Source organism: Rhinoderma darwinii, unplaced genomic scaffold, assembly GCF_050947455.1.
Source record: "Rhinoderma darwinii isolate aRhiDar2 unplaced genomic scaffold, aRhiDar2.hap1 Scaffold_554, whole genome shotgun sequence".
NCBI lineage: Eukaryota > Metazoa > Chordata > Amphibia > Anura > Rhinodermatidae > Rhinoderma > Rhinoderma darwinii.
This window is the reverse complement of record NW_027464105.1, coordinates 214667-239487: the sequence shown is the minus strand read 5'-3', so window position 1 is coordinate 239487 and position 24821 is coordinate 214667. Positions and strand designations below refer to the sequence as shown.

General features: G+C 34.4%; 28 non-coding genes across 28 annotated transcripts; all 28 read left to right on the top strand.

Annotated features, from left to right (window-relative positions):
- The first annotated feature begins 346 nt into the window (after positions 1 to 346).
- On the top strand, positions 347 to 428 carry TRNAS-GCU (transfer RNA serine (anticodon GCU)). Its single transcript has one exon. It is a non-coding gene; the product is annotated as a tRNA-Ser (tRNA).
- Positions 429 to 1306: 878 nt separating this feature from the next.
- On the top strand, positions 1307 to 1388 carry TRNAS-GCU (transfer RNA serine (anticodon GCU)). Its single transcript has one exon. It is a non-coding gene; the product is annotated as a tRNA-Ser (tRNA).
- Positions 1389 to 1790: 402 nt separating this feature from the next.
- On the top strand, positions 1791 to 1872 carry TRNAS-GCU (transfer RNA serine (anticodon GCU)). The gene has a single exon. It is a non-coding gene; the product is annotated as a tRNA-Ser (tRNA).
- Positions 1873 to 2266: 394 nt separating this feature from the next.
- On the top strand, positions 2267 to 2348 carry TRNAS-GCU (transfer RNA serine (anticodon GCU)). The gene has a single exon. It is a non-coding gene; the product is annotated as a tRNA-Ser (tRNA).
- Positions 2349 to 7492: 5144 nt separating this feature from the next.
- Positions 7493 to 7574, top strand: TRNAS-GCU (transfer RNA serine (anticodon GCU)). Its single transcript has one exon. It is a non-coding gene; the product is annotated as a tRNA-Ser (tRNA).
- A 379-nt stretch (positions 7575 to 7953) lies between these two features.
- On the top strand, positions 7954 to 8035 carry TRNAS-GCU (transfer RNA serine (anticodon GCU)). Its single transcript has one exon. It is a non-coding gene; the product is annotated as a tRNA-Ser (tRNA).
- A 394-nt stretch (positions 8036 to 8429) lies between these two features.
- On the top strand, positions 8430 to 8511 carry TRNAS-GCU (transfer RNA serine (anticodon GCU)). Its single transcript has one exon. It is a non-coding gene; the product is annotated as a tRNA-Ser (tRNA).
- Positions 8512 to 8914: 403 nt separating this feature from the next.
- Positions 8915 to 8996, top strand: TRNAS-GCU (transfer RNA serine (anticodon GCU)). Its single transcript has one exon. It is a non-coding gene; the product is annotated as a tRNA-Ser (tRNA).
- A 334-nt stretch (positions 8997 to 9330) lies between these two features.
- On the top strand, positions 9331 to 9412 carry TRNAS-GCU (transfer RNA serine (anticodon GCU)). Its single transcript has one exon. It is a non-coding gene; the product is annotated as a tRNA-Ser (tRNA).
- Positions 9413 to 10283: 871 nt separating this feature from the next.
- On the top strand, positions 10284 to 10365 carry TRNAS-GCU (transfer RNA serine (anticodon GCU)). The gene has a single exon. It is a non-coding gene; the product is annotated as a tRNA-Ser (tRNA).
- Positions 10366 to 10759: 394 nt separating this feature from the next.
- On the top strand, positions 10760 to 10841 carry TRNAS-GCU (transfer RNA serine (anticodon GCU)). Its single transcript has one exon. It is a non-coding gene; the product is annotated as a tRNA-Ser (tRNA).
- A 405-nt stretch (positions 10842 to 11246) lies between these two features.
- TRNAS-GCU (transfer RNA serine (anticodon GCU)) lies at positions 11247 to 11328 on the top strand. The gene has a single exon. It is a non-coding gene; the product is annotated as a tRNA-Ser (tRNA).
- An 872-nt stretch (positions 11329 to 12200) lies between these two features.
- TRNAS-GCU (transfer RNA serine (anticodon GCU)) lies at positions 12201 to 12282 on the top strand. Its single transcript has one exon. It is a non-coding gene; the product is annotated as a tRNA-Ser (tRNA).
- A 1338-nt stretch (positions 12283 to 13620) lies between these two features.
- On the top strand, positions 13621 to 13702 carry TRNAS-GCU (transfer RNA serine (anticodon GCU)). Its single transcript has one exon. It is a non-coding gene; the product is annotated as a tRNA-Ser (tRNA).
- Positions 13703 to 14096: 394 nt separating this feature from the next.
- TRNAS-GCU (transfer RNA serine (anticodon GCU)) lies at positions 14097 to 14178 on the top strand. The gene has a single exon. It is a non-coding gene; the product is annotated as a tRNA-Ser (tRNA).
- Positions 14179 to 14580: 402 nt separating this feature from the next.
- On the top strand, positions 14581 to 14662 carry TRNAS-GCU (transfer RNA serine (anticodon GCU)). Its single transcript has one exon. It is a non-coding gene; the product is annotated as a tRNA-Ser (tRNA).
- Positions 14663 to 15056: 394 nt separating this feature from the next.
- Positions 15057 to 15138, top strand: TRNAS-GCU (transfer RNA serine (anticodon GCU)). The gene has a single exon. It is a non-coding gene; the product is annotated as a tRNA-Ser (tRNA).
- Positions 15139 to 15541: 403 nt separating this feature from the next.
- Positions 15542 to 15623, top strand: TRNAS-GCU (transfer RNA serine (anticodon GCU)). The gene has a single exon. It is a non-coding gene; the product is annotated as a tRNA-Ser (tRNA).
- An 856-nt stretch (positions 15624 to 16479) lies between these two features.
- TRNAS-GCU (transfer RNA serine (anticodon GCU)) lies at positions 16480 to 16561 on the top strand. The gene has a single exon. It is a non-coding gene; the product is annotated as a tRNA-Ser (tRNA).
- Positions 16562 to 16900: 339 nt separating this feature from the next.
- Positions 16901 to 16982, top strand: TRNAS-GCU (transfer RNA serine (anticodon GCU)). The gene has a single exon. It is a non-coding gene; the product is annotated as a tRNA-Ser (tRNA).
- A 1324-nt stretch (positions 16983 to 18306) lies between these two features.
- TRNAS-GCU (transfer RNA serine (anticodon GCU)) lies at positions 18307 to 18388 on the top strand. The gene has a single exon. It is a non-coding gene; the product is annotated as a tRNA-Ser (tRNA).
- A 394-nt stretch (positions 18389 to 18782) lies between these two features.
- TRNAS-GCU (transfer RNA serine (anticodon GCU)) lies at positions 18783 to 18864 on the top strand. The gene has a single exon. It is a non-coding gene; the product is annotated as a tRNA-Ser (tRNA).
- Positions 18865 to 19266: 402 nt separating this feature from the next.
- TRNAS-GCU (transfer RNA serine (anticodon GCU)) lies at positions 19267 to 19348 on the top strand. Its single transcript has one exon. It is a non-coding gene; the product is annotated as a tRNA-Ser (tRNA).
- A 337-nt stretch (positions 19349 to 19685) lies between these two features.
- TRNAS-GCU (transfer RNA serine (anticodon GCU)) lies at positions 19686 to 19767 on the top strand. Its single transcript has one exon. It is a non-coding gene; the product is annotated as a tRNA-Ser (tRNA).
- A 1337-nt stretch (positions 19768 to 21104) lies between these two features.
- TRNAS-GCU (transfer RNA serine (anticodon GCU)) lies at positions 21105 to 21186 on the top strand. The gene has a single exon. It is a non-coding gene; the product is annotated as a tRNA-Ser (tRNA).
- A 1295-nt stretch (positions 21187 to 22481) lies between these two features.
- On the top strand, positions 22482 to 22563 carry TRNAS-GCU (transfer RNA serine (anticodon GCU)). The gene has a single exon. It is a non-coding gene; the product is annotated as a tRNA-Ser (tRNA).
- Positions 22564 to 23434: 871 nt separating this feature from the next.
- On the top strand, positions 23435 to 23516 carry TRNAS-GCU (transfer RNA serine (anticodon GCU)). Its single transcript has one exon. It is a non-coding gene; the product is annotated as a tRNA-Ser (tRNA).
- Positions 23517 to 24300: 784 nt separating this feature from the next.
- On the top strand, positions 24301 to 24382 carry TRNAS-GCU (transfer RNA serine (anticodon GCU)). Its single transcript has one exon. It is a non-coding gene; the product is annotated as a tRNA-Ser (tRNA).
- The last annotated feature ends 439 nt before the right edge of the window (positions 24383 to 24821 follow it).

Below are 24821 nucleotides of genomic sequence, written 5' to 3'. Positions count from 1 at the left end.
GGCAGGGCTAATACTGCCAAAACAGGTTGAAATTTGTTAAGCCGATTAGAGGAGCAGAACTCTAAAAACTTGTGAAACCTTCTAGAAAATGTTTGCATGGAACTATTACTACAAATGTTTTTTTTTGTAGATGTGCTCTAGTAGACCTATATATACACTCATCTAGTTCTTGCATGCCATTTAATGACATTTTTATAAACAAGAAAAGATTTGATTTTAAATAAGGGAAAATAAATTTAGAATACATATTACTGACACTTCTCAAAATTTGTAAAACACTTTTTAGGGATCAGGTTTGGTTATAAAACAGCTGGAAACTAACCAAAGAAAAAAATGAAAATAAGTTGACGAGGTGGCCGAGTGGTTAAGGCGATGGACTGCTAATCCATTGTGCTCTGCATGCATGGGTTCAAATCCCATCCTCGTCGGGTGTTTTTGTAAATTACCCTTATTGTCTTCCAAAGCCCAAGATTGCAGGCAGGGCTAATACTGCCAAAACAGGTTGAAATTTGTTAAGCCGATAAGAGGAGCAGAACTCTAAAAACTTGTGTAAATGATAAACCTTCTAGAAAATGTTTGCATGGAACTATTACTACAAATGTTTTTTTTTGTAGATGTGTTCTAGTAGACCTATATATACACTCATCTAGTTCTTGCATGCCATTTAATGACATTTTTATAAACAAGAAAAGATTTGATTTTAAATAAGGGAAAATAAATTTAGAATACATATTACTGACACTTCTCAAAATTTGTAAAACACTTTTTAGGGATCAGGTTTGGTTATAAAACAGCTGGAAACTAACCAAAGAAAAAAATGAAAATAAGTTGACAAGGTGGCCGAGTGGTTAAGGCGATGGACAGCTAATCCATTGTGCTCTGCATGCATGGGTTCAAATCCCATCCTCGTCGGGTGTTTTTGTAAATGACCCTTATTGTCTTCCAAAGCCCAAGATTGCAGGCAGGGCTAATACTGCCAAAACAGGTTGAAATTTGTTAAGCCGATTAGAGGAGCAGAACTCTAAAAACTTGTGAAACCTTCTAGAAAATGTTTGCATGGAACTATTACTACAAATGTTTTTTTTTGTAGATGTGTTCTAGTAGACCTATATATACACTCATCTAGTTCTTGCATGCCATTTAATGACATTTTTATAAACAAGAAAAGATTTGATTTTAAATAAGGGAAAATAAATTTAGAATACATATTACTGACACTTCTCAAAATTTGTAAAACACTTGTTAGGGATCAGGTTTGGTTATAAAACAGCTGGAAACTAACCAAAGAAAAAAATGAAAATAAGTTGACGAGGTGGCCGAGTGGTTAAGGCGATGGACTGCTAATCCATTGTGCTCTGCATGCATGGGTTCAAATCCCATCCTCATCGGGAGTTTTTGTAAATGACCATTATTGTCTTCCAAAGCCCAAGATTGCAGGCAGGGCTAATACTGCCAAAACAGGTTGAAATTTGTTAAGCCGATAAGAGGAGCAGAACTCTAAAAACTTGTGTAAATGATAAACCTTCTAGAAAATGTTTGCATGGAACTATTACTACAAATGTTTTTTTTTGTAGATGTGTTCTAGTAGACCTATATATACACTCATCTAGTTCTTGCATGCCATTTAATGACATTTTTATAAACAAGAAAAGATTTGATTTTAAATAAGGGAAAATAAATTTAGAATACATATTACTGACACTTCTCAAAATTTGTAAAACACTTTTTAGGGATCAGGTTTGGTTATAAAACAGCTGGAAACTAACCAAATAAAAAAATGAAAATAAGTTGACGAGGTGGCCGAGTGGTTAAGGCGATGGACTGCTAATCCATTGTCCTCTGCATGCATGGGTTCAAATCCCATCCTCGTCGGGTGTTTTTGTAAATGACCCTTATTGTCTTCCAAAGCCCAAGATTGCAGGCAGGGCTAATACTGCCAAAACAGGTTGAAATTTGTTAAGCCGATTAGAGGAGCAGAACTCTAAAAACTTGTGAAACCTTCTAGAAAATGTTTGCATGGAACTATTACTACAAATGTTTTTTTTTGTAGATGTGTTCTAGTAGACCTATATATACACTCATCTAGTTCTTGCATGCCATTTAATGACATTTTTATAAACAAGAAAAGATTTGATTTTAAATAAGGGAAAATAAATTTAGAATACATATTACTGACACTTCTCAAAATTTGTAAAACACTTGTTAGGGATCAGGTTTGGTTATAAAACAGCTGGAAACTAACCAAAGAAAAAAATGAAAATAAGTTGACGAGGTGGCCGAGTGGTTAAGGCGATGGACTGCTAATCCATTGTGCTCTGCATGCATGGGTTCAAATCCCATCCTCGTCGGGTGTTTTTGTAAATTACCCTTATTGTCTTCCAAAGCCCAAGATTGCAGGCAGGGCTAATACTGCCAAAACAGGTTGAAATTTGTTAAGCCGATAAGAGGAGCAGAACTCTAAAAACTTGTGTAAATGATAAACCTTCTAGAAAATGTTTGCATGGAACTATTACTACAAATGTTTTTTTTTGTAGATGTGTTCTAGTAGACCTATATATACACTCATCTAGTTCTTGCATGCCATTTAATGACATTTTTATAAACAAGAAAAGATTTGATTTTAAATAAGGGAAAATAAATTTAGAATACATATTACTGACACTTCTCAAAATTTGTAAAACACTTTTTAGGGATCAGGTTTGGTTATAAAACAGCTGGAAACTAACCAAAGAAAAAAATGAAAATAAGTTGACGAGGTGGCCGAGTGGTTAAGGCAATGGACTGCTAATCCATTGTGCTCTGCATCCCATCCTCGTCGGGTGTCTTTGTAAATGACCCTTATTGTCTTCCAAAGCCCAAGATTGCAGGCCGGGCTAATACTGCCAAAACAGGTTGAAATTTGTTAAGCCGATTAGAGGAGCAGAACTCTAAAAACTTGTGTAAATGATAAACCTTCTAGAAAATGTTTGCATTGAACTATTACTACAAATGTTTTTTTTTGTAGATGTGTTCTAGTAGACCTATGTATACACTCATCTAGTTCTTGCATGCCATTTAATGACATTTTTATAAACAAGAAAAGATTTGATTTTAAATAAGGGAAAATAAATTTAGAATACATATTACTGACACTTCTCAAAATTTGTAAAACACTTTTTAGGGATCAGGTTTGGTTATAAAACAGCTGGAAACTAACCAAAGAAAAAAATGAAAATAAGTTGACAAGGTGGCCGAGTGGTTAAGGCGATGGACAGCTAATCCATTGTGCTCTGCATGCATGGGTTCAAATCCCATCCTCATCGGGAGTTTTTGTAAATGACCATTATTGTCTTCCAAAGCCCAAGATTGCAGGCAGGGCTAATACTGCCAAAACAGGTTGAAATTTGTTAAGCCGATAAGAGGAGCAGAACTCTAAAAACTTGTGTAAATGATAAACATTCTAGAAAATGTTTGCATGGAACTATTACTACAAATGTTTTTTTTTGTAGATGTGTTCTAGTAGACCTATATATACACTCATCTAGTTCTTGCATGCCATTTAATGACATTTTTATAAACAAGAAAAGATTTGATTTTAAATAAGGGAAAATAAATTTAGAATACATATTACTGACACTTCTCAAAATTTGTAAAACACTTTTTAGGGATCAGGTTTGGTTATAAAACAGCTGGAAACTAACCAAAGAAAAAAATGAAAATAAGTTGACGAGGTGGCCGAGTGGTTAAGGCAATGGACTGCTAATCCATTGTGCTCTGCATCCCATCCTCGTCGGGTGTCTTTGTAAATGACCCTTATTGTCTTCCAAAGCCCAAGATTGCAGGCAGGGCTAATACTGCCAAAACAGGTTGAAATTTGTTAAGCCGATTAGAGGAGCAGAACTCTAAAAACTTGTGTAAATGATAAACCTTCTAGAAAATGTTTGCATGGAACTATTACTACAAATGTTTTTTTTTGTAGATGTGTTCTAGTAGACCTATGTATACACTCATCTAGTTCTTGCATGCCATTTAATGACATTTTTATAAACAAGAAAAGATTTGATTTTAAATAAGGGAAAATAAATTTAGAATACATATTACTGACACTTCTCAAAATTTGTAAAACACTTTTTAGGGATCAGGTTTGGTTATAAAACAGCTGGAAACTAACCAAAGAAAAAAATGAAAATAAGTTGACAAGGTGGCCGAGTGGTTAAGGCGATGGACAGCTAATCCATTGTGCTCTGCATGCATGGGTTCAAATCCCATCCTCATCGGGAGTTTTTGTAAATGACCATTATTGTCTTCCAAAGCCCAAGATTGCAGGCAGGGCTAATACTGCCAAAACAGGTTGAAATTTGTTAAGCCGATTAGAGGAGCAGAACTCTAAAAACTTGTGTAAATGATAAACCTTCTAGAAAATGTTTGCATGGAACTATTACTACAAATGTTTTTTTTGTAGATGTGTTCTAGTAGACCTATATATACACTCATCTAGTTCTTGCATGCCATTTAATGACATTTTTATAAACAAGAAAAGATTTGATTTTAAATAAGGGAAAATAAATTTAGAATACATATTACTGACACTTCTCAAAATTTGTAAAACACTTTTTAGGGATCAAGTTTGGTTATAAAACAGCTGGAAACTAACCAAAGAAAAAAATGAAAATAAGTTGACGAGGTGGCCGAGTGGTTAAGGCGATGGACTGCTAATCCATTGTGCTCTGCATCCCATCCTCGTCGGGTGTCTTTGTAAATGACCCTTATTGTCTTCCAAAGCCCAAGATTGCAGGCAGGGCTAATACTGCCAAAACAGGTTGAAATTTGTTAAGCCGATTAGAGGAGCAGAACTCTAAAAACTTGTGTAAATGATAAACCTTCTAGAAAATGTTTGCATGGAACTATTACTACAAATGTTTTTTTTTGTAGATGTGTTCTAGTAGACCTATGTATACACTCATCTAGTTCTTGCATGCCATTTAATGACATTTTTATAAACAAGAAAAGATTTGATTTTAAATAAGGGAAAATAAATTTAGAATACATATTACTGACACTTCTCAAAATTTGTAAAACACTTTTTAGGGATCAGGTTTGGTTATAAAACAGCTGGAAACTAACCAAAGAAAAAAATGAAAATAAGTTGACGAGGTGGCCGAGTGGTTAAGGCGATGGACTGTTAATCCATTGTGCTCTGCATCCCATCCTTGTCGGGTGTTTTTGTAAATGACCCTTATTGTCTTCCAAAGCCCAAGATTGCAGGCAGGGCTAATACTGCCAAAACAGGTTGAAATTTGTTAAGCCGATTAGAGGAGCAGAACTCTAAAAACTTGTGTAAATTATAAACCTTCTAGAAAATGTTTGCATGGAACTATTACTACAAATGTTTTTTTTTGTAGATGTGTTCTAGTAGACCTATATATACACTCATCTAGTTCTTGCATGCCATTTAATGACATTTTTATAAACAAGAAAAGATTTGATTTTAAATAAGGGAAAATAAATTTAGAATACATATTACTGACACTTCTCAAAATTTGTAAAACACTTTTTAGGGATCAGGTTTGGTTATAAAACAGCTGGAAACTAACCAAAGAAAAAAAATGAAAATAAGTTGACAAGGTGGCCGAGTGGTTAAGGCGATGGACAGCTAATCCATTGTGCTCTGCATGCATGGGTTCAAATCCCATCCTCGTCGGGTGTTTTTGTAAATTACCCTTATTGTCTTCAAAAGCCCAAGATTGCAGGCAGGGCTAATACTGCCAAAACAGGTTGAAATTTGTTAAGCCGATTAGAGGAGCAGAACTCTAAAAACTTGTGAAACCTTCTAGAAAATGTTTGCATGGAACTATTACTACAAATGTTTTTTTTTGTAGATGTGTTCTAGTAGACCTATATATACACTCATCTAGTTCTTGCATGCCATTTAATGACATTTTTATAAACAAGAAAAGATTTGATTTTAAATAAGGGAAAATAAATTTAGAATACATATTACTGACACTTCTCAAAATTTGTAAAACACTTTTTAGGGATCAGGTTTGGTTATAAAACAGCTGGAAACTAACCAAAGAAAAAAAATGAAAATAAGTTGACGAGGTGGCCGAGTGGTTAAGGCGATGGACTGCTAATCCATTGTGCTCTGCATCCCATCCTTGTCGGGTGTTTTTGTAAATGACCCTTATTGTCTTCCAAAGCCCAAGATTGCAGGCAGGGCTAATACTGCCAAAACAGGTTGAAATTTGTTAAGCCGATTAGAGGAGCAGAACTCTAAAAACTTGTGTAAATTATAAACCTTCTAGAAAATGTTTGCATGGAACTATTACTACAAATGTTTTTTTTTGTAGATGTGTTCTAGTAGACCTATATATACACTCATCTAGTTCTTGCATGCCATTTAATGACATTTTTATAAACAAGAAAAGATTTGATTTTAAATAAGGGAAAATAAATTTAGAATACATATTACTGACACTTCTCAAAATTTGTAAAACACTTTTTAGGGATCAGGTTTGGTTATAAAACAGCTGGAAACTAACCAAAGAAAAAATTAAAATAAGTTGACGAGGTGGCCAAGTGGTTAAGGCGATGGACAGCTAATCCATTGTGCTCTGCATGCATGGGTTCAAATCCCATCCTCGTCGGGTGTTTTTGTAAATTACCCTTATTGTCTTCCAAAGCCCAAGATTGCAGGCAGGGCTAATACTGCCAAAACAGGTTGAAATTTGTTAAGCCGATTAGAGGAGCAGAACTCTAAAAACTTGTGAAACCTTCTAGAAAATGTTTGCATGGAACTATTACTACAAATGTTTTTTTTTGTAGATGTGTTCTAGTAGACCTATATATACACTCATCTAGTTCTTGCATGCCATTTAATGACATTTTTATAAACAAGAAAAGATTTGATTTTAAATAAGGGAAAATAAATTTAGAATACATATTACTGACACTTCTCAAAATTTGTAAAACACTTTTTAGGGATCAGGTTTGGTTATAAAACAGCTGGAAACTAACCAAAGAAAAAAAATGAAAATAAGTTGACGAGGTGGCCGAGTGGTTAAGGCGATGGACTGCTAATCCATTGTGCTCTGCATCCCATCCTTGTCGGGTGTTTTTGTAAATGACCCTTATTGTCTTCCAAAGCCCAAGATTGCAGGCAGGGCTAATACTGCCAAAACAGGTTGAAATTTGTTAAGCCGATTAGAGGAGCAGAACTCTAAAAACTTGTGTAAATGATAAACCTTCTAGAAAATGTTTGCATGGAACTATTACTACAAATGTTTTTTTTTGTAGATGTGTTCTAGTAGACCTATATATACACTCATCTAGTTCTTGCATGCCATTTAATGACATTTTTATAAACAAGAAAAGATTTGATTTTAAATAAGGGAAAATAAATTTAGAATACATATTACTGACACTTCTCAAAATTTGTAAAACACTTTTTAGGGATCAGGTTTGGTTATAAAACAGCTGGAAACTAACCAAATAAAAAAAATGAAAATAAGTTGACGAGGTGGCCGAGTGGTTAAGGTGATGGACTGCTAATCCATTGTCCTCTGCATGCATGGGTTCAAATCCCATCCTCGTTGGGTGTTTTTGTAAATGCAAAGCCCAAGATTGCAGGCAGGGCTAATACTGCCAAAACAGGTTGAAATTTGTTAAGCCGATTAGAGGAGCAGAACTCTAAAAACTTGTGAAACCTTCTAGAAAATGTTTGCATGGAACTATTACTACCAATGTTTTTTTTTGTAGATGTGCTCTAGTAGACCTATATATACACTCATCTAGTTCTTGCATGCCATTTAATGACATTTTTATAAACAAGAAAAGATTTGATTTTAAATAAGGGAAAATAAATTTAGAATACATATTACTGACACTTCTCAAAATTTGTAAAACACTTGTTAGGGATCAGGTTTGGTTATAAAACAGCTGGAAACTAACCAAAGAAAAAAAGGAAAATAAGTTGACGAGGTGGCCGAGTGGTTAAGGTGATGGACTGCTAATCCATTGTGCTCTGCATGCATGGGTTCAAATCCCATCCTCGTCGGGTGTTTTTGTAAATTACCCTTATTGTCTTCCAAAGCCCAAGATTGCAGGCAGGGCTAATACTGCCAAAACAGGTTGAAATTTGTTAAGCCGATTAGAGGAGCAGAACTCTAAAAACTTGTGAAACCTTCTAGAAAATGTTTGCATGGAACTATTACTACAAATGTTTTTTTTTGTAGATGTGTTCTAGTAGACCTATATATACACTCATCTAGTTCTTGCATGCCATTTAATGACATTTTTATAAACAAGAAAAGATTTGATTTTAAATAAGGGAAAATAAATTTAGAATACATATTACTGACACTTCTCAAAATTTGTAAAACACTTTTTAGGGATCAGGTTTGGTTATAAAACAGCTGGAAACTAACCAAAGAAAAAAATGTAAATAAGTTGACGAGGTGGCCGAGTGGTTAAGGTGATGGACTGCTAATCCATTGTGCTCTGCATGCATGGGTTCAAATCCCATCCTCGTCGGGTGTTTTTGTAAATTACCCTTATTGTCTTCCAAAGCCCAAGATTGCAGGCAGGGCTAATACTGCCAAAACAGGTTGAAATTTGTTAAGCCGATAAGAGGAGCAGAACTCTAAAAACTTGTGTAAATGATAAACCTTCTAGAAAATGTTTGCATGGAACTATTACTACAAATGTTTTTTTTTGTAGATGTGTTCTAGTAGACCTATATATACACTCATCTAGTTCTTGCATGCCATTTAATGACATTTTTATAAACAAGAAAAGATTTGATTTTAAATAAGGGAAAATAAATTTAGAATACATATTACTGACACTTCTCAAAATTTGTAAAACACTTTTTAGGGATCAGGTTTGGTTATAAAACAGCTGGAAACTAACCAAAGAAAAAAAATGAAAATAAGTTGACAAGGTGGCCGAGTGGTTAAGGCGATGGACAGCTAATCCATTGTGCTCTGCATGCATGGGTTCAAATCCCATCCTCGTCAGGTGTTTTTGTAAATTACCCTTATTGTAGAGGAGCAGAACTCTAAAAACTTATGTAAATGATAAACGTTCTAGAAAATGTTTGCATGGAACTATTACTACAAATGTTTTTTTTTGTAGATGTGTTCTAGTAGACCTATATATACACTCATCTAGTTCTTGCATGCCATTTAATGACATTTTTATAAACAAGAAAACATTTGATTTTAAATAAGGGAAAATAAATTTAGAATACATATTACTGACACTTCTCAAAATTTGTAAAACACTTTTTAGGGATCAGGTTTGGTTATAAAACAGCTGGAAACTAACCAAAGAAAAAAATGAAAATAAGTTGACGAGGTGGCCGAGTGGTTAAGGCGATGGACAGCTAATCCATTGTGCTCTGCATGCATGGGTTCAAATCCCATCCTCGTCGGGTGTTTTTGTAAATGACCCTTATTGTCTTCCAAAGCCCAAGATTGCAGGCAGGGCTAATACTGCCAAAACAGGTTGAAATTTGTTAAGCCGATTAGAGGAGCAGAACTCTAAAAACTTGTGTAAATGATAAACCTTCTAGAAAATGTTTGCATGGAACTATTACTACAAATGTTTTTTTTTGTAGATGTGTTCTAGTAGACCTATATATACACTCATCTAGTTCTTGCATGCCATTTAATGACATTTTTATAAACAAGAAAAGATTTGATTTTAAATAAGGGAAAATAAATTTAGAATACATATTACTGACACTTCTCAAAATTTGTAAAACACTTTTTAGGGATCAGGTTTGGTTATAAAACAGCTGGAAACTAACCAAAGAAAAAAATGAAAATAAGTTGACGAGGTGGCCGAGTGGTTAAGGCGATGGACTGCTAATCCATTGTGCTCTGCATCCCATCCTCGTCGGGTGTTTTTGTAAATGACCCTTATTGTCTTCCAAAGCCCAAGATTGCAGGCAGGGCTAATACTGCCAAAACAGGTTGAAATTTATTAAGCCGATTAGAGGAGCAGAACTCTAAAAACTTGTGTAAATGATAAACCTTCTAGAAAATGTTTGCATGGAACTATTACTACAAATGTTTTTTTTGTAGATGTGTTCTAGTAGACCTATATATACACTCATCTAGTTCTTGCATGCCATTTAATGACATTTTTATAAACAAGAAAAGATTTGATTTTAAATAAGGGAAAATAAATTTAGAATACATATTACTGACACTTCTCAAAATTTGTAAAACACTTGTTAGGGATCAGGTTTGGTTATAAAACAGCTGGAAACTAACCAAAGAAAAAAATGAAAATAAGTTGACGAGGTGGCCGAGTGGTTAAGGTGATGGACTGCTAATCCATTGTGCTCTGCATGCATGGGTTCAAATCCCATCCTCGTCGGGTGTTTTTGTAAATTACCCTTATTGTCTTCCAAAGCCCAAGATTGCAGGCAGGGCTAATACTGCCAAAACAGGTTGAAATTTGTTAAGCCGATTAGAGGAGCAGAACTCTAAAAACTTGTGAAACCTTCTAGAAAATGTTTGCATGGAACTATTACTACAAATGTTTTTTTTTGTAGATGTGTTCTAGTAGACCTATATATACACTCATCTAGTTCTTGCATGCCATTTAATGACATTTTTATAAACAAGAAAAGATTTGATTTTAAATAAGGGAAAATAAATTTAGAATACATATTACTGACACTTCTCAAAATTTGTAAAACACTTTTTAGGGATCAGGTTTGGTTATAAAACAGCTGAAAACTAACCAAAGAAAAAAATGTAAATAAGTTGACGAGGTGGCCGAGTGGTTAAGGCGATGGACTGCTAATCCATTGTGCTCTGCATGCATGGGTTCAAATCCCATCCTCGTCGGGTGTTTTTGTAAATTACCCTTATTGTCTTCCAAAGCCCAAGATTGCAGGCAGGGCTAATACTGCCAAAACAGGTTGAAATTTGTTAAGCCGATAAGAGGAGCAGAACTCTAAAAACTTGTGTAAATGATAAACCTTCTAGAAAATGTTTGCATGGAACTATTACTACAAATGTTTTTTTTTGTAGATGTGTTCTAGTAGACCTATATATACACTCATCTAGTTCTTGCATGCCATTTAATGACATTTTTATAAACAAGAAAAGATTTGATTTTAAATAAGGGAAAATAAATTTAGAATACATATAACTGACACTTCTCAAAATTTGTAAAACACTTTTTAGGGATCAGGTTTGGTTATAAAACAGCTGGAAACTAACCAAAGAAAAAAAAAATGAAAATAAGTTGACGAGGTGGCCGAGTGGTTAAGGCGATGGACAGCTAATCCATTGTGCTCTGCATGCATGGGTTCAAATCCCATCCTCGTCGGGTGTTTTTGTAAATGACCCTTATTGTCTTCCAAAGCCCAAGATTGCAGGCAGGGCTAATACTGCCAAAACAGGTTGAAATTTGTTAAGCCGATTAGAGGAGCAGAACTCTAAAAACTTGTGTAAATGATAAACCTTCTAGAAAATGTTTGCATGGAACTATTACTACAAATGTTTTTTTTTGTAGATGTGTTCTAGTAGACCTATATATACACTCATCTAGTTCTTGCATGCCATTTAATGACATTTTTATAAACAAGAAAACATTTGATTTTAAATAAGGGAAAATAAATTTAGAATACATATTACTGACACTTCTCAAAATTTGTAAAACACTTTTTAGGGATCAGGTTTGGTTATAAAACAGCTGGAAACTAACCAAAGAAAAAAATGAAAATAAGTTGACGAGGTGGCCGAGTGGTTAAGGCGATGGACTGCTAATCCATTGTGCTCTGCATCCCATCCTCGTCGGGTGTTTTTGTAAATGACCCTTATTGTCTTCCAAAGCCCAAGATTGCAGGCAGGGCTAATACTACCAAAACAGGTTGAAATTTGTTAAGCCGATTAGAGGAGCAGAACTCTAAAAACTTGTGTAAATGATAAACCTTCTAGAAAATGTTTGCATGGAACTATTACTACAAATGTTTTTTTTGTAGATGTGTTCTAGTAGACCTATATATACACTCATCTAGTTCTTGCATGCCATTTAATGACATTTTTATAAACAAGAAAAGATTTGATTTTAAATAAGGGAAAATAAATTTAGAATACATATTACTGACACTTCTCAAAATTTGTAAAACACTTTTTAGGGATCAGGTTTGGTTATAAAACAGCTGGAAACTAACCAAAGAAAAAAAATGAAAATAAGTTGATGAGGTGGCTGAGTGGTTAAGGCGATGGACTGCTAATCCATTGTGCTCTGCATGCATGGGTTCAAATCCCATCCTTGTCGGGTGTTTTTGGAAATGACCCTTATTGTCTTCCAAAGCCCAAGATTGCAGGCAGGGCTAATACTGCCAAAACAGATTGAAATTTGTTAAGCCGATTAGAGGAGCAGAACTCTAAAAACTTGTGTAAATGATAAACCTTCTAGAAAATGTTTGCATGGAACTATTACTACAAATGTTTTTTTTGTAGATGTGTTCTAGTAGACCTATATATACACTCATCTAGTTCTTGCATGCCATTTAATGACATTTTTATAAACAAGAAAAGATTTGATTTTAAATAAGGGAAAATAAATTTAGAATACATATTACTGACACTTCTCAAAATTTGTAAAACACTTTTTAGGGATCAGGTTTGGTTATAAAACAGCTGGAAACTAACCAAAGAAAAAAATGAAAATAAGTTGACGAGGTGGCCGAGTGGTTAAGGCGATGGACTGCTAATCCATTGTGCTCTGCATCCCATCCTCGTCGGGTGTTTTTGTAAATGACCCTTATTGTCTTCCAAAGCCCAAGATTGCAGGCAGGGCTAATACTGCCAAAACAGGTTGAAATTTGTTAAGCCGATTGGAGGAGCAGAACTCTAAAAACTTGTGTAAATGATAAACCTTCTAGAAAATGTTTGCATGGAACTATTACTACAAATGTTTTTTTTGTAGATGTGTTCTAGTAGACCTATATATACACTCATCTAGTTCTTGCATGCCATTTAATGACATTTTTATAAACAAGAATAGATTTGATTTTAAATAAGGGAAAATAAATTTAGAATACATATTACCGACACTTCTCAAAATTTGTAAAACACTTTTTAGGGATCAGGTTTGGTTATAAAACAGCTGGAAACTAACCAAAGAAAAAATGAAAATAAGTTGACGAGGTGGCCGAGTGGTTAAGGCGATGGACTGCTAATCCATTGTGCTCTGCATCCCATCCTCGTCGGGTGTTTTTGTAAATGACCCTTATTGTCTTCCAAAGCCCAAGATTGCAGGCAGGGCTAATACTGCCAAAACAGGTTGAAATTTGTTAAGCCGATTAGAGGAGCAGAACTCTAAAAACTTGTGTAAATGATAAACCTTCTAGAAAATGTTTGCATGGAACTATTACTACAAATGTTTTTTTTGTAGATGTGTTCTAGTAGACCTATATATACACTCATCTAGTTCTTGCATGCCATTTAATGACATTTTTATAAACAAGAAAAGATTTGATTTTAAATAAGGGAAAAAAAATTTAGAATACATATTACTGACACTTCTCAAAATTTGTAAAACACTTTTTAGGGATCAGGTTTGGTTATAAAACAGCTGGAAACTAACCAAAGAAAAAAATGAAAATAAGTTGACGAGGTGGCCGAGTGGTTAAGGTGATGGACTGCTAATCCATTGTGCTCTGCATGCATGGGTTCAAATCCCATCCTCGTCGGGTGTTTTTGTAAATTACCCTTATTGTCTTCCAAAGCCCAAGATTGCAGGCAGGGCTAATACTGCCAAAACAGGTTGAAATTTGTTAAGCCGATTAGAGGAGCAGAACTCTAAAAACTTGTGAAACCTTCTAGAAAATGTTTGCATGGAACTATTACTACAAATGTTTTTTTTTGTAGATGTGTTCTAGTAGACCTATATATACACTCATCTAGTTCTTGCATGCCATTTAATGACATTTTTATAAACAAGAAAAGATTTGATTTTAAATAAGGGAAAATAAATTTAGAATACATATTACTGACACTTCTCAAAATTTGTAAAACACTTTTTAGGGATCAGGTTTGGTTATAAAACAGCTGGAAACTAACCAAAGAAAAAAATGTAAATAAGTTGACGAGGTGGCCGAGTGGTTAAGGCGATGGACTGCTAATCCATTGTGCTCTGCATGCATGGGTTCAAATCCCATCCTCGTCGGGTGTTTTTGTAAATTACCCTTATTGTCTTCCAAAGCCCAAGATTGCAGGCAGGGCTAATACTGCCAAAACAGGTTGAAATTTGTTAAGCCGATAAGAGGAGCAGAACTCTAAAAACTTGTGTAAATGATAAACCTTCTAGAAAATGTTTGCATGGAACTATTACTACAAATGTTTTTTTTTGTAGATGTGTTCTAGTAGACCTATATATACACTCATCTAGTTCTTGCATGCCATTTAATGACATTTTTATAAACAAGAAAAGATTTGATTTTAAATAAGGGAAAAAAAATTTAGAATACATATTACTGACACTTCTCAAAATTTGTAAAACACTTTTTAGGGATCAGGTTTGGTTATAAAACAGCTGGAAACTAACCAAAGAAAAAAATGAAAATAAGTTGACGAGGTGGCCGAGTGGTTAAGGTGATGGACTGCTAATCCATTGTGCTCTGCATGCATGGGTTCAAATCCCATCCTCGTCGGGTGTTTTTGTAAATTACCCTTATTGTCTTCCAAAGCCCAAGATTGCAGGCAGGGCTAATACTGCCAAAACAGGTTGAAATTTGTTAAGCCGATTAGAGGAGCAGAACTCTAAAAACTTGTGAAACCTTCTAGAAAATGTTTGCATGGAACTATTACTACAAATGTTTTTTTTTGTAGATGTGTTCTAGTAGACCTATATATACACTCATCTAGTTCTTGCATGCCATTTAATGACATTTTTATAAACAAGAAAAGATTTGATTTTAAATAAGGGAAAATAAATTTAGAATACATATTACTGACACTTCTCAAAATTTGTAAAACACTTTTTAGGGATCAGGTTTGGTTATAAAACAGCTGGAAACTAACCAAAGAAAAAAATGTAAATAAGTTGACGAGGTGGCCGAGTGGTTAAGGCGATGGACTGCTAATCCATTGTGCTCTGCATGCATGGGTTCAAATCCCATCCTCGTCGGGTGTTTTTGTAAATTACCCTTATTGTCTTCCAAAGCCCAAGATTGCAGGCAGGGCTAATACTGCCAAAACAGGTTGAAATTTGTTAAGCCGATAAGAGGAGCAGAACTCTAAAAACTTGTGTAAATGATAAACCTTCTAGAAAATGTTTGCATGGAACTATTACTACAAATGTTTTTTTTTGTAGATGTGTTCTAGTAGACCTATATATACACTCATCTAGTTCTTGCATGCCATTTAATGACATTTTTATAAACAAGAAAAGATTTGATTTTAAATAAGGGAAAATAAATTTAGAATACATATTACTGACACTTCTCAAAATTTGTAAAACACTTTTTAGGGATCAGGTTTGGTTATAAAACAGCTGGAAACTAACCAAAGAAAAAAAATGAAAATAAGTTGACAAGGTGGCCGAGTGGTTAAGGCGATGGACTGCTAATCCATTGTCCTCTGCATGCATGGGTTCAAATCCCATCCTCGTCGGGTGTTTTTGTAAATGCAAAGCCCAAGATTGCAGGCAGGGCTAATACTGCCAAAACAGGTTGAAATTTGTTAAGCCGATTGGAGGAGCAGAACTCTAAAAACTTGTGTAAATGATAAACCTTCTAGAAAATGTTTGCATGGAACTATTACTACAAATGTTTTTTTTGTAGATGTGTTCTAGTAGACCTATATATACACTCATCTAGTTCTTGCATGCCATTTAATGACATTTTTATAAACAAGAATAGATTTGATTTTAAATAAGGGAAAATAAATTTAGAATACATATTACCGACACTTCTCAAAATTTGTAAAACACTTTTTAGGGATCAGGTTTGGTTATAAAACAGCTGGAAACTAACCAAAGAAAAAAATGAAAATAAGTTGACGAGGTGGCCGAGTGGTTAAGGCGATGGACTGCTAATCCATTGTGCTCTGCATCCCATCCTCGTCGGGTGTTTTTGAAAATGACCCTTATTGTCTTCCAAAGCCCAAGATTGCAGGCAGGGCTAATACTGCCAAAACAGGTTGAAATTTGTTAAGCCGATTAGAGGAGCAGAACTCTAAAAACTTGTGTAAATGATAAACCTTCTAGAAAATGTTTGCATGGAACTATTACTACAAATGTTTTTTTTTGTAGATGTGTTCTAGTAGACCTATATATACACTCATCTAGTTCTTGCATGCCATTTAATGACATTTTTATAAACAAGAAAAGATTTGATTTTAAATAAGGGAAAATAAATTTAGAATACATATTACTGACACTTCTCAAAATTTGTAAAACACTTTTTAGGGATCAGGTTTGGTTATAAAACAGCTGGAAACTAACCAAAGAAAAAAATGAAAATAAGTTGACAAGGTGGCCGAGTGGTTAAGGCGATGGACAGCTAATCCATTGTGCTCTGCATGCATGGGTTCAAATCCCATCCTCGTCAGGTGTTTTTGTAAATTACCCTTATTGTAGAGGAGCAGAACTCTAAAAACTTGTGTAAATGATAAACGTTCTAGAAAATGTTTGCATGGAACTATTACTACAAATGTTTTTTTTTGTAGATGTGTTCTAGTAGACCTATATATACACACTCATCTAGTTCTTGCATGCCATTTAATGACATTTTTATAAACAAGAAAAGATTTGATTTTAAATAAGGGAAAATAAATTTAGAATACATATTACTGACACTTCTCAAAATTTGTAAAACACTTTTTAGGGATCAGGTTTGGTTATAAAACAGCTGGAAACTAACCAAAGAAAAAAAAAATGAAAATAAGTTGACGAGGTGGCCGAGTGGTTAAGGCGATGGACAGCTAATCCATTGTGCTCTGCATGCATGGGTTCAAATCCCATCCTCGTCGGGTGTTTTTGTAAATGACCCTTATTGTCTTCCAAAGCCCAAGATTGCAGGCAGGGCTAATACTGCCAAAACAGGTTGAAATTTGTTAAGCCGATTAGAGGAGCAGAACTCTAAAAACTTGTGTAAATGATAAACCTTCTAGAAAATGTTTGCATGGAACTATTACTACAAATGTTTTTTTTTGTAGATGTGTTCTAGTAGACCTATATATACACTCATCTAGTTCTTGCATGCCATTTAATGACATTTTTATAAACAAGAAAACATTTGATTTTAAATAAGGGAAAATAAATTTAGAATACATATTACTGACACTTCTCAAAATTTGTAAAACACTTTTTAGGGATCAGGTTTGGTTATAAAACAGCTGGAAACTAACCAAAGAAAAAAATGAAAATAAGTTGATGAGGTGGCCGAGTGGTTAAGGCGATGGACTGCTAATCCATTGTGCTCTGCATCCCATCCTCGTCGGGTGTTTTTGTAAATGACCCTTATTGTCTTCCAAAGCCCAAGATTGCAGGCAGGGCTAATACTGCCAAAACAGGTTGAAATTTGTTAAGCCGATTAGAGGAGCAGAACTCTAAAAACTTGTGTAAATGATAAACCTTCTAGAAAATGTTTGCATGGAACTATTACTACAAATGTTTTTTTTGTAGATGTGTTCTAGTAGACCTATATATACACTCATCTAGTTCTTGCATGCCATTTAATGACATTTTTATAAACAAGAAAAGATTTGATTTTAAATAAGGGAAAATAAATTTAGAATACATATTACTGACACTTCTCAAAATTTGTAAAACACTTTTTAGGGATCAGGTTTGGTTATAAAACAGCTGGAAACTAACCAAAGAAAAAAATGAAAATAAGTTGATGAGGTGGCTGAGTGGTTAAGGCGATGGACGCATGGGTTCTGCATGCATGGGTTCAAATCCCATCCTTGTCGGGTGTTTTTGGAAATGCAAAGCCCAAGATTGCAGGCAGGGCTAATACTGCCAAAACAGGTTGAAATTTGTTAAGCCGATTAGAGGAGCAGAACTCTAAAAACTTGTGAAACCTTCTAGAAAATGTTTGCATGGAACTATTACTACAAATGTTTTTTTTTGTAGATGTGCTCTAGTAGACCTATATATACACTCATCTAGTTCTTGCATGCCATTTAATGACATTTTTATAAACAAGAAAAGATTTGATTTTAAATAAGGGAAAATAAATTTAGAATACATATTACTGACACTTCTCAAAATTTGTAAAACACTTGTTAGGGATCAGGTTTGGTTATAAAACAGCTGGAAACTAACCAAAGAAAAAAATGAAAATAAGTTGACGAGGTGGCCGAGTGGTTAAGGTGATGGACTGCTAATCCATTGTGCTCTGCATGCATGGGTTCAAATCCCATCCTCGTCGGGTGTTTTTGTAAATTACCCTTATTGTCTTCCAAAGCCCAAGATTGCAGGCAGGGCTAATACTGCCAAAACAGGTTGAAATTTGTTAAGCCGATTAGAGGAGCAGAACTCTAAAAACTTGTGAAACCTTCTAGAAAATGTTTGCATGGAACTATTACTACAAATGTTTTTTTTTGTAGATGTGTTCTAGTAGACCTATATATACACTCATCTAGTTCTTGCATGCCATTTAATGACATTTTTATAAACAAGAAAAGATTTGATTTTAAATAAGGGAAAATAAATTTAGAATACATATTACTGACACTTCTCAAAATTTGTAAAACACTTTTTAGGGATCAGGTTTGGTTATAAAACAGCTGGAAACTAACCAAAGAAAAAAATGTAAATAAGTTGACGAGGTGGCCGAGTGGTTAAGGCGATGGACTGCTAATCCATTGTGCTCTGCATGCATGGGTTCAAATCCCATCCTCGTCGGGTGTTTTTGTAAATTACCCTTATTGTCTTCCAAAGCCCAAGATTGCAGGCAGGGCTAATACTGCCAAAACAGGTTGAAATTTGTTAAGCCGATAAGAGGAGCAGAACTCTAAAAACTTGTGTAAATGATAAACCTTCTAGAAAATGTTTGCATGGAACTATTACTACAAATGTTTTTTTTTGTAGATGTGTTCTAGTAGACCTATATATACACTCATCTAGTTCTTGCATGCCATTTAATGACATTTTTATAAACAAGAAAAGATTTGATTTTAAATAAGGGAAAATAAATTTAGAATACATATTACTGACACTTCTCAAAATTTGTAAAACACTTTTTAGGGATCAGGTTTGGTTATAAAACAGCTGGAAACTAACCAAAGAAAAAAATGAAAATAAGTTGACAAGGTGGCCGAGTGGTTAAGGCGATGGACAGCTAATCCATTGTGCTCTGCATGCATGGGTTCAAATCCCATCCTCGTCAGGTGTTTTTGTAAATTACCCTTACTGTAGAGGAGCAGAACTCTAAAAACTTGTGTAAATGATAAACGTTCTAGAAAATGTTTGCATGGAACTATTACTACAAATGTTTTTTTTTGTAGATGTGTTCTAGTAGACCTATATATACACTCATCTAGTTCTTGCATGCCATTTAATGACATTTTTATAAACAAGAAAAGATTTGATTTTAAATAAGGGAAAATAAATTTAGAATACATATTACTGACACTTCTCAAAATTTGTAAAACACTTTTTAGGGATCAGGTTTGGTTATAAAACAGCTGGAAACTAACCAAAGAAAAAAAAAATGAAAATAAGTTGACGAGGTGGCCGAGTGGTTAAGGCGATGGACAGCTAATCCATTGTGCTCTGCATGCATGGGTTCAAATCCCATCCTTGTCGGGTGTTTTTGGAAATGACCCTTATTGTCTTCCAAAGCCCAAGATTGCAGGCAGGGCTAATACTGCCAAAACAGGTTGAAATTTGTTAAGCCGATTAGAGGAGCAGAACTCTAAAAACTTGTGTAAATGATAAACCTTCTAGAAAATGTTTGCATGGAACTATTACTACAAATGTTTTTTTTGTAGATGTGTTCTAGTAGACCTATATATACACTCATCTAGTTCTTGCATGCCATTTAATGACATTTTTATAAACAAGAAAAGATTTGATTTTAAATAAGGGAAAATAAATTTAGAATACATATTACTGACACTTCTCAAAATTTGTAAAACACTTTTTAGGGATCAGGTTTGGTTATAAAACAGCTGGAAACTAACCAAAGAAAAAAATGAAAATAAGTTGACGAGGTGGCCGAGTGGTTAAGGCGATGGACTGCTAATCCATTGTGCTCTGCATCCCATCCTCGTCGGGTGTTTTTGTAAATGACCCTTATTGTCTTCCAAAGCCCAAGATTGCAGGCAGGGCTAATACTGCCAAAACAGGTTGAAATTTGTTAAGCCGATTGGAGGAGCAGAACTCTAAAAACTTGTGTAAATGATAAACCTTCTAGAAAATGTTTGCATGGAACTATTACTACAAATGTTTTTTTTGTAGATGTGTTCTAGTAGACCTATATATACACTCATCTAGTTCTTGCATGCCATTTAATGACATTTTTATAAACAAGAATAGATTTGATTTTAAATAAGGGAAAATAAATTTAGAATACATATTACCGACACTTCTCAAAATTTGTAAAACACTTTTTAGGGATCAGGTTTGGTTATAAAACAGCTGGAAACTAACCAAAGAAAAAATGAAAATAAGTTGACGAGGTGGCCGAGTGGTTAAGGCGATGGACTGCTAATCCATTGTGCTCTGCATCCCATCCTCGTCGGGTGTTTTTGTAAATGACCCTTATTGTCTTCCAAAGCCCAAGATTGCAGGCAGGGCTAATACTGCCAAAACAGGTTGAAATTTGTTAAGCCGATTGGAGGAGCAGAACTCTAAAAACTTGTGTAAATGATAAACCTTCTAGAAAATGTTTGCATGGAACTATTACTACAAATGTTTTTTTTGTAGATGTGTTCTAGTAGACCTATATATACACTCATCTAGTTCTTGCATGCCATTTAATGACATTTTTATAAACAAGAATAGATTTGATTTTAAATAAGGGAAAATAAATTTAGAATACATATTACCGACACTTCTCAAAATTTGTAAAACACTTTTTAGGGATCAGGTTTGGTTATAAAACAGCTGGAAACTAACCAAAGAAAAAATGAAAATAAGTTGACGAGGTGGCCGAGTGGTTAAGGCGATGGACTGCTAATCCATTGTGCTCTGCATGCATGGGTTCAAATCCCATCCTCGTCGGGTGTTTCTGTAAATGACCCTTATTGTCTTCAAAAGCCCAAGATTGCAGGCAGGGCTAATACTGCCAAAACAGGTTGAAATTTGTTAAGCCGATTAGAGGAGCAGAACTCTAAAAACTTGTGTAAATGATAAACCTTCTAGAAAATGTTTGCATGGAACTATTACTACAAATGTTTTTTTTTGTAGATGTGTTCTAGTAGACCTATATATACACTCATCTAGTTCTTGCATGCCATTTAATGACATTTTTATAAACAAGAAAATATTTGATTTTAAATAAGGGAAAATAAATTTAGAATACATATTACTGACACTTCTCAAAATTTGTAAAACACTTTTTAGGGATCAGGTTTGGTTATAAAACAGCTGGAAACTAACCAAAGAAAAAATTAAAATAAGTTGACGAGGTGGCCAAGTGGTTAAGGCGATGGACAGCTAATCCATTGTGCTCTGCATGCATGGGTTCATTCCCATCCTCGTCGGGTGTTTTTGTAAATTACCCTTATTGTCTTCCAAAGCCCAAGATTGCAGGCAGGGCTAATACTGCCAAAACAGGTTGAAATTTGTTAAGCCGATTAGAGGAGCAGAACTCTAAAAACTTGTGAAACCTTCTAGAAAATGTTTGCATGGAACTATTACTACAAATGTTTTTTTTTGTAGATGTGTTCTAGTAGACCTATATATACACTCATCTAGTTCTTGCATGCCATTTAATGACATTTTTATAAACAAGAAAAGATTTGATTTTAAATAAGGGAAAATAAATTTAGAATACATATTACTGACACTTCTCAAAATTTGTAAAACACTTTTTAGGGATCAGGTTTGGTTATAAAACAGCTGGAAACTAACCAAAGAAAAAAATGAAAATAAGTTGACAAGGTGGCTGAGTGGTTAAGGCGATGGACAGCTAATCCATTGTGCTCTGCATGCATGGGTTCAAATCCCATCCTCGTCAGGTGTTTTTGTAAATTACCCTTATTGTAGAGGAGCAGAACTCTAAAAACTTGTGTAAATGATAAACGTTCTAGAAAATGTTTGCATGGAACTATTACTACAAATGTTTTTTTTTGTAGATGTGTTCTAGTAGACCTATATATACACTCATCTAGTTCTTGCATGCCATTTAATGACATTTTTATAAACAAGAAAAGATTTGATTTTAAATAAGGGAAAATAAATTTAGAATACATATTACTGACACTTCTCAAAATTTGTAAAACACTTTTTAGGGATCAGGTTTGGTTATAAAACAGCTGGAAACTAACCAAAGAAAAAAAAAATGAAAGTAAGTTGACGAGGTGGCCGAGTGGTTAAGGCGATGGACAGCTAATCCATTGTGCTCTGCATGCATGGGTTCAAATCCCATCCTCGTCGGGTGTTTTTGTAAATGACCCTTATTGTCTTCCAAAGCCCAAGATTGCAGGCAGGGCTAATACTGCCAAAACAGGTTGAAATTTGTTAAGCCGATTAGAGGAGCAGAACTCTAAAAACTTGTGTAAATGATAAACCTTCTAGAAAATGTTTGCATGGAACTATTACTACAAATGTTTTTTTTTGTAGATGTGTTCTAGTAGACCTATATATACACTCATCTAGTTCTTGCATGCCATTTAATGACATTTTTATAAACAAGAAAACATTTGATTTTAAATAAGGGAAAATAAATTTAGAATACATATTACTGACACTTCTCAAAATTTGTAAAACACTTTTTAGGGATCAGGTTTGGTTATAAAACAGCTGGAAACTAACCAAAGAAAAAAATGAAAATAAGTTGACGAGGTGGCCGAGTGGTTAAGGCGATGGACTGCTAATCCATTGTGCTCTGCATCCCATCCTCGTCGGGTGTTTTTGTAAATGACCCTTATTGTCTTCCAAAGCCCAAGATTGCAGGCAGGGCTAATACTGCCAAAACAGGTTGAAATTTGTTAAGCCGATTAGAGGAGCAGAACTCTAAAAACTTGTGTAAATGATAAACCTTCTAGAAAATGTTTGCATGGAACTATTACTACAAATGTTTTTTTTGTAGATGTGTTCTAGTAGACCTATATATACACTCATCTAGTTCTTGCATGCCATTTAATGACATTTTTATAAACAAGAAAAGATTTGATTTTAAATAAGGGAAAATAAATTTAGAATACATATTACTGACACTTCTCAAAATTTGTAAAACACTTTTTAGGGATCAGGTTTGGTTATAAAACAGCTGGAAACTAACCAAAGAAAAAAATGAAAATAAGTTGATGAGGTGGCTGAGTGGTTAAGGCGATGGACTGCTAATCCATTGTGCTCTGCATGCATGGGTTCAAATCCCATCCTTGTCGGGTGTTTTTGGAAATGCAAAGCCCAAGATTGCAGGCAGGGCTAATACTGCCAAAACAGGTTGAAATTTGTTAAGCCGATTAGAGGAGCAGAACTCTAAAAACTTGTGAAACCTTCTAGAAAATGTTTGCATGGAACTATTACTACAAATGTTTTTTTTTGTAGATGTGCTCTAGTAGACCTATATATACACTCATCTAGTTCTTGCATGCCATTTAATGACATTTTTATAAACAAGAAAAGATTTGATTTTAAATAAGGGAAAATAAATTTAGAATACATATTACTGACACTTCTCAAAATTTGTAAAACACTTGTTAGGGATCAGGTTTGGTTATAAAACAGCTGGAAACTAACCAAAGAAAAAAATGAAAATAAGTTGACGAGGTGGCCGAGTGGTTAAGGCGATGGACTGCTAATCCATTGTGCTCTGCATCCCATCCTCGTCGGGTGTTTTTGTAAATTACCCTTATTGTAGAGGAGCAGAACTCTAAAAACTTGTGTAAATGATAAACGTTCTAGAAAATGTTTGCATGGAACTATTACTACAAATGTTTTTTTTTGTAGATGTGTTCTAGTAGACCTATATATACACTCATCTAGTTCTTGCATGCCATTTAATGACATTTTTATAAACAAGAAAAGATTTGATTTTAAATAAGGGAAAATAAATTTAGAATACATATTACTGACACTTCTCAAAATTTGTAAAACACTTTTTAGGGATCAGGTTTGGTTATAAAACAGCTGGAAACTAACCAAAGAAAAAAAAAATGAAAGTAAGTTGACGAGGTGGCCGAGTGGTTAAGGCGATGGACAGCTAATCCATTGTGCTCTGCATGCATGGGTTCAAATCCCATCCTCGTCGGGTGTTTTTGTAAATGACCCTTATTGTCTTCCAAAGCCCAAGATTGCAGGCAGGGCTAATACTGCCAAAACAGGTTGAAATTTGTTAAGCCGATTAGAGGAGCAGAACTCTAAAAACTTGTGTAAATGATAAACCTTCTAGAAAATGTTTGCATGGAACTATTACTACAAATGTTTTTTTTTGTAGATGTGTTCTAGTAGACCTATATATACACTCATCTAGTTCTTGCATGCCATTTAATGACATTTTTATAAACAAGAAAACATTTGATTTTAAATAAGGGAAAATAAATTTAGAATACATATTACTGACACTTCTCAAAATTTGTAAAACACTTTTTAGGGATCAGGTTTGGTTATAAAACAGCTGGAAACTAACCAAAGAAAAAAATGAAAATAAGTTGACGAGGTGGCCGAGTGGTTAAGGCGATGGACTGCTA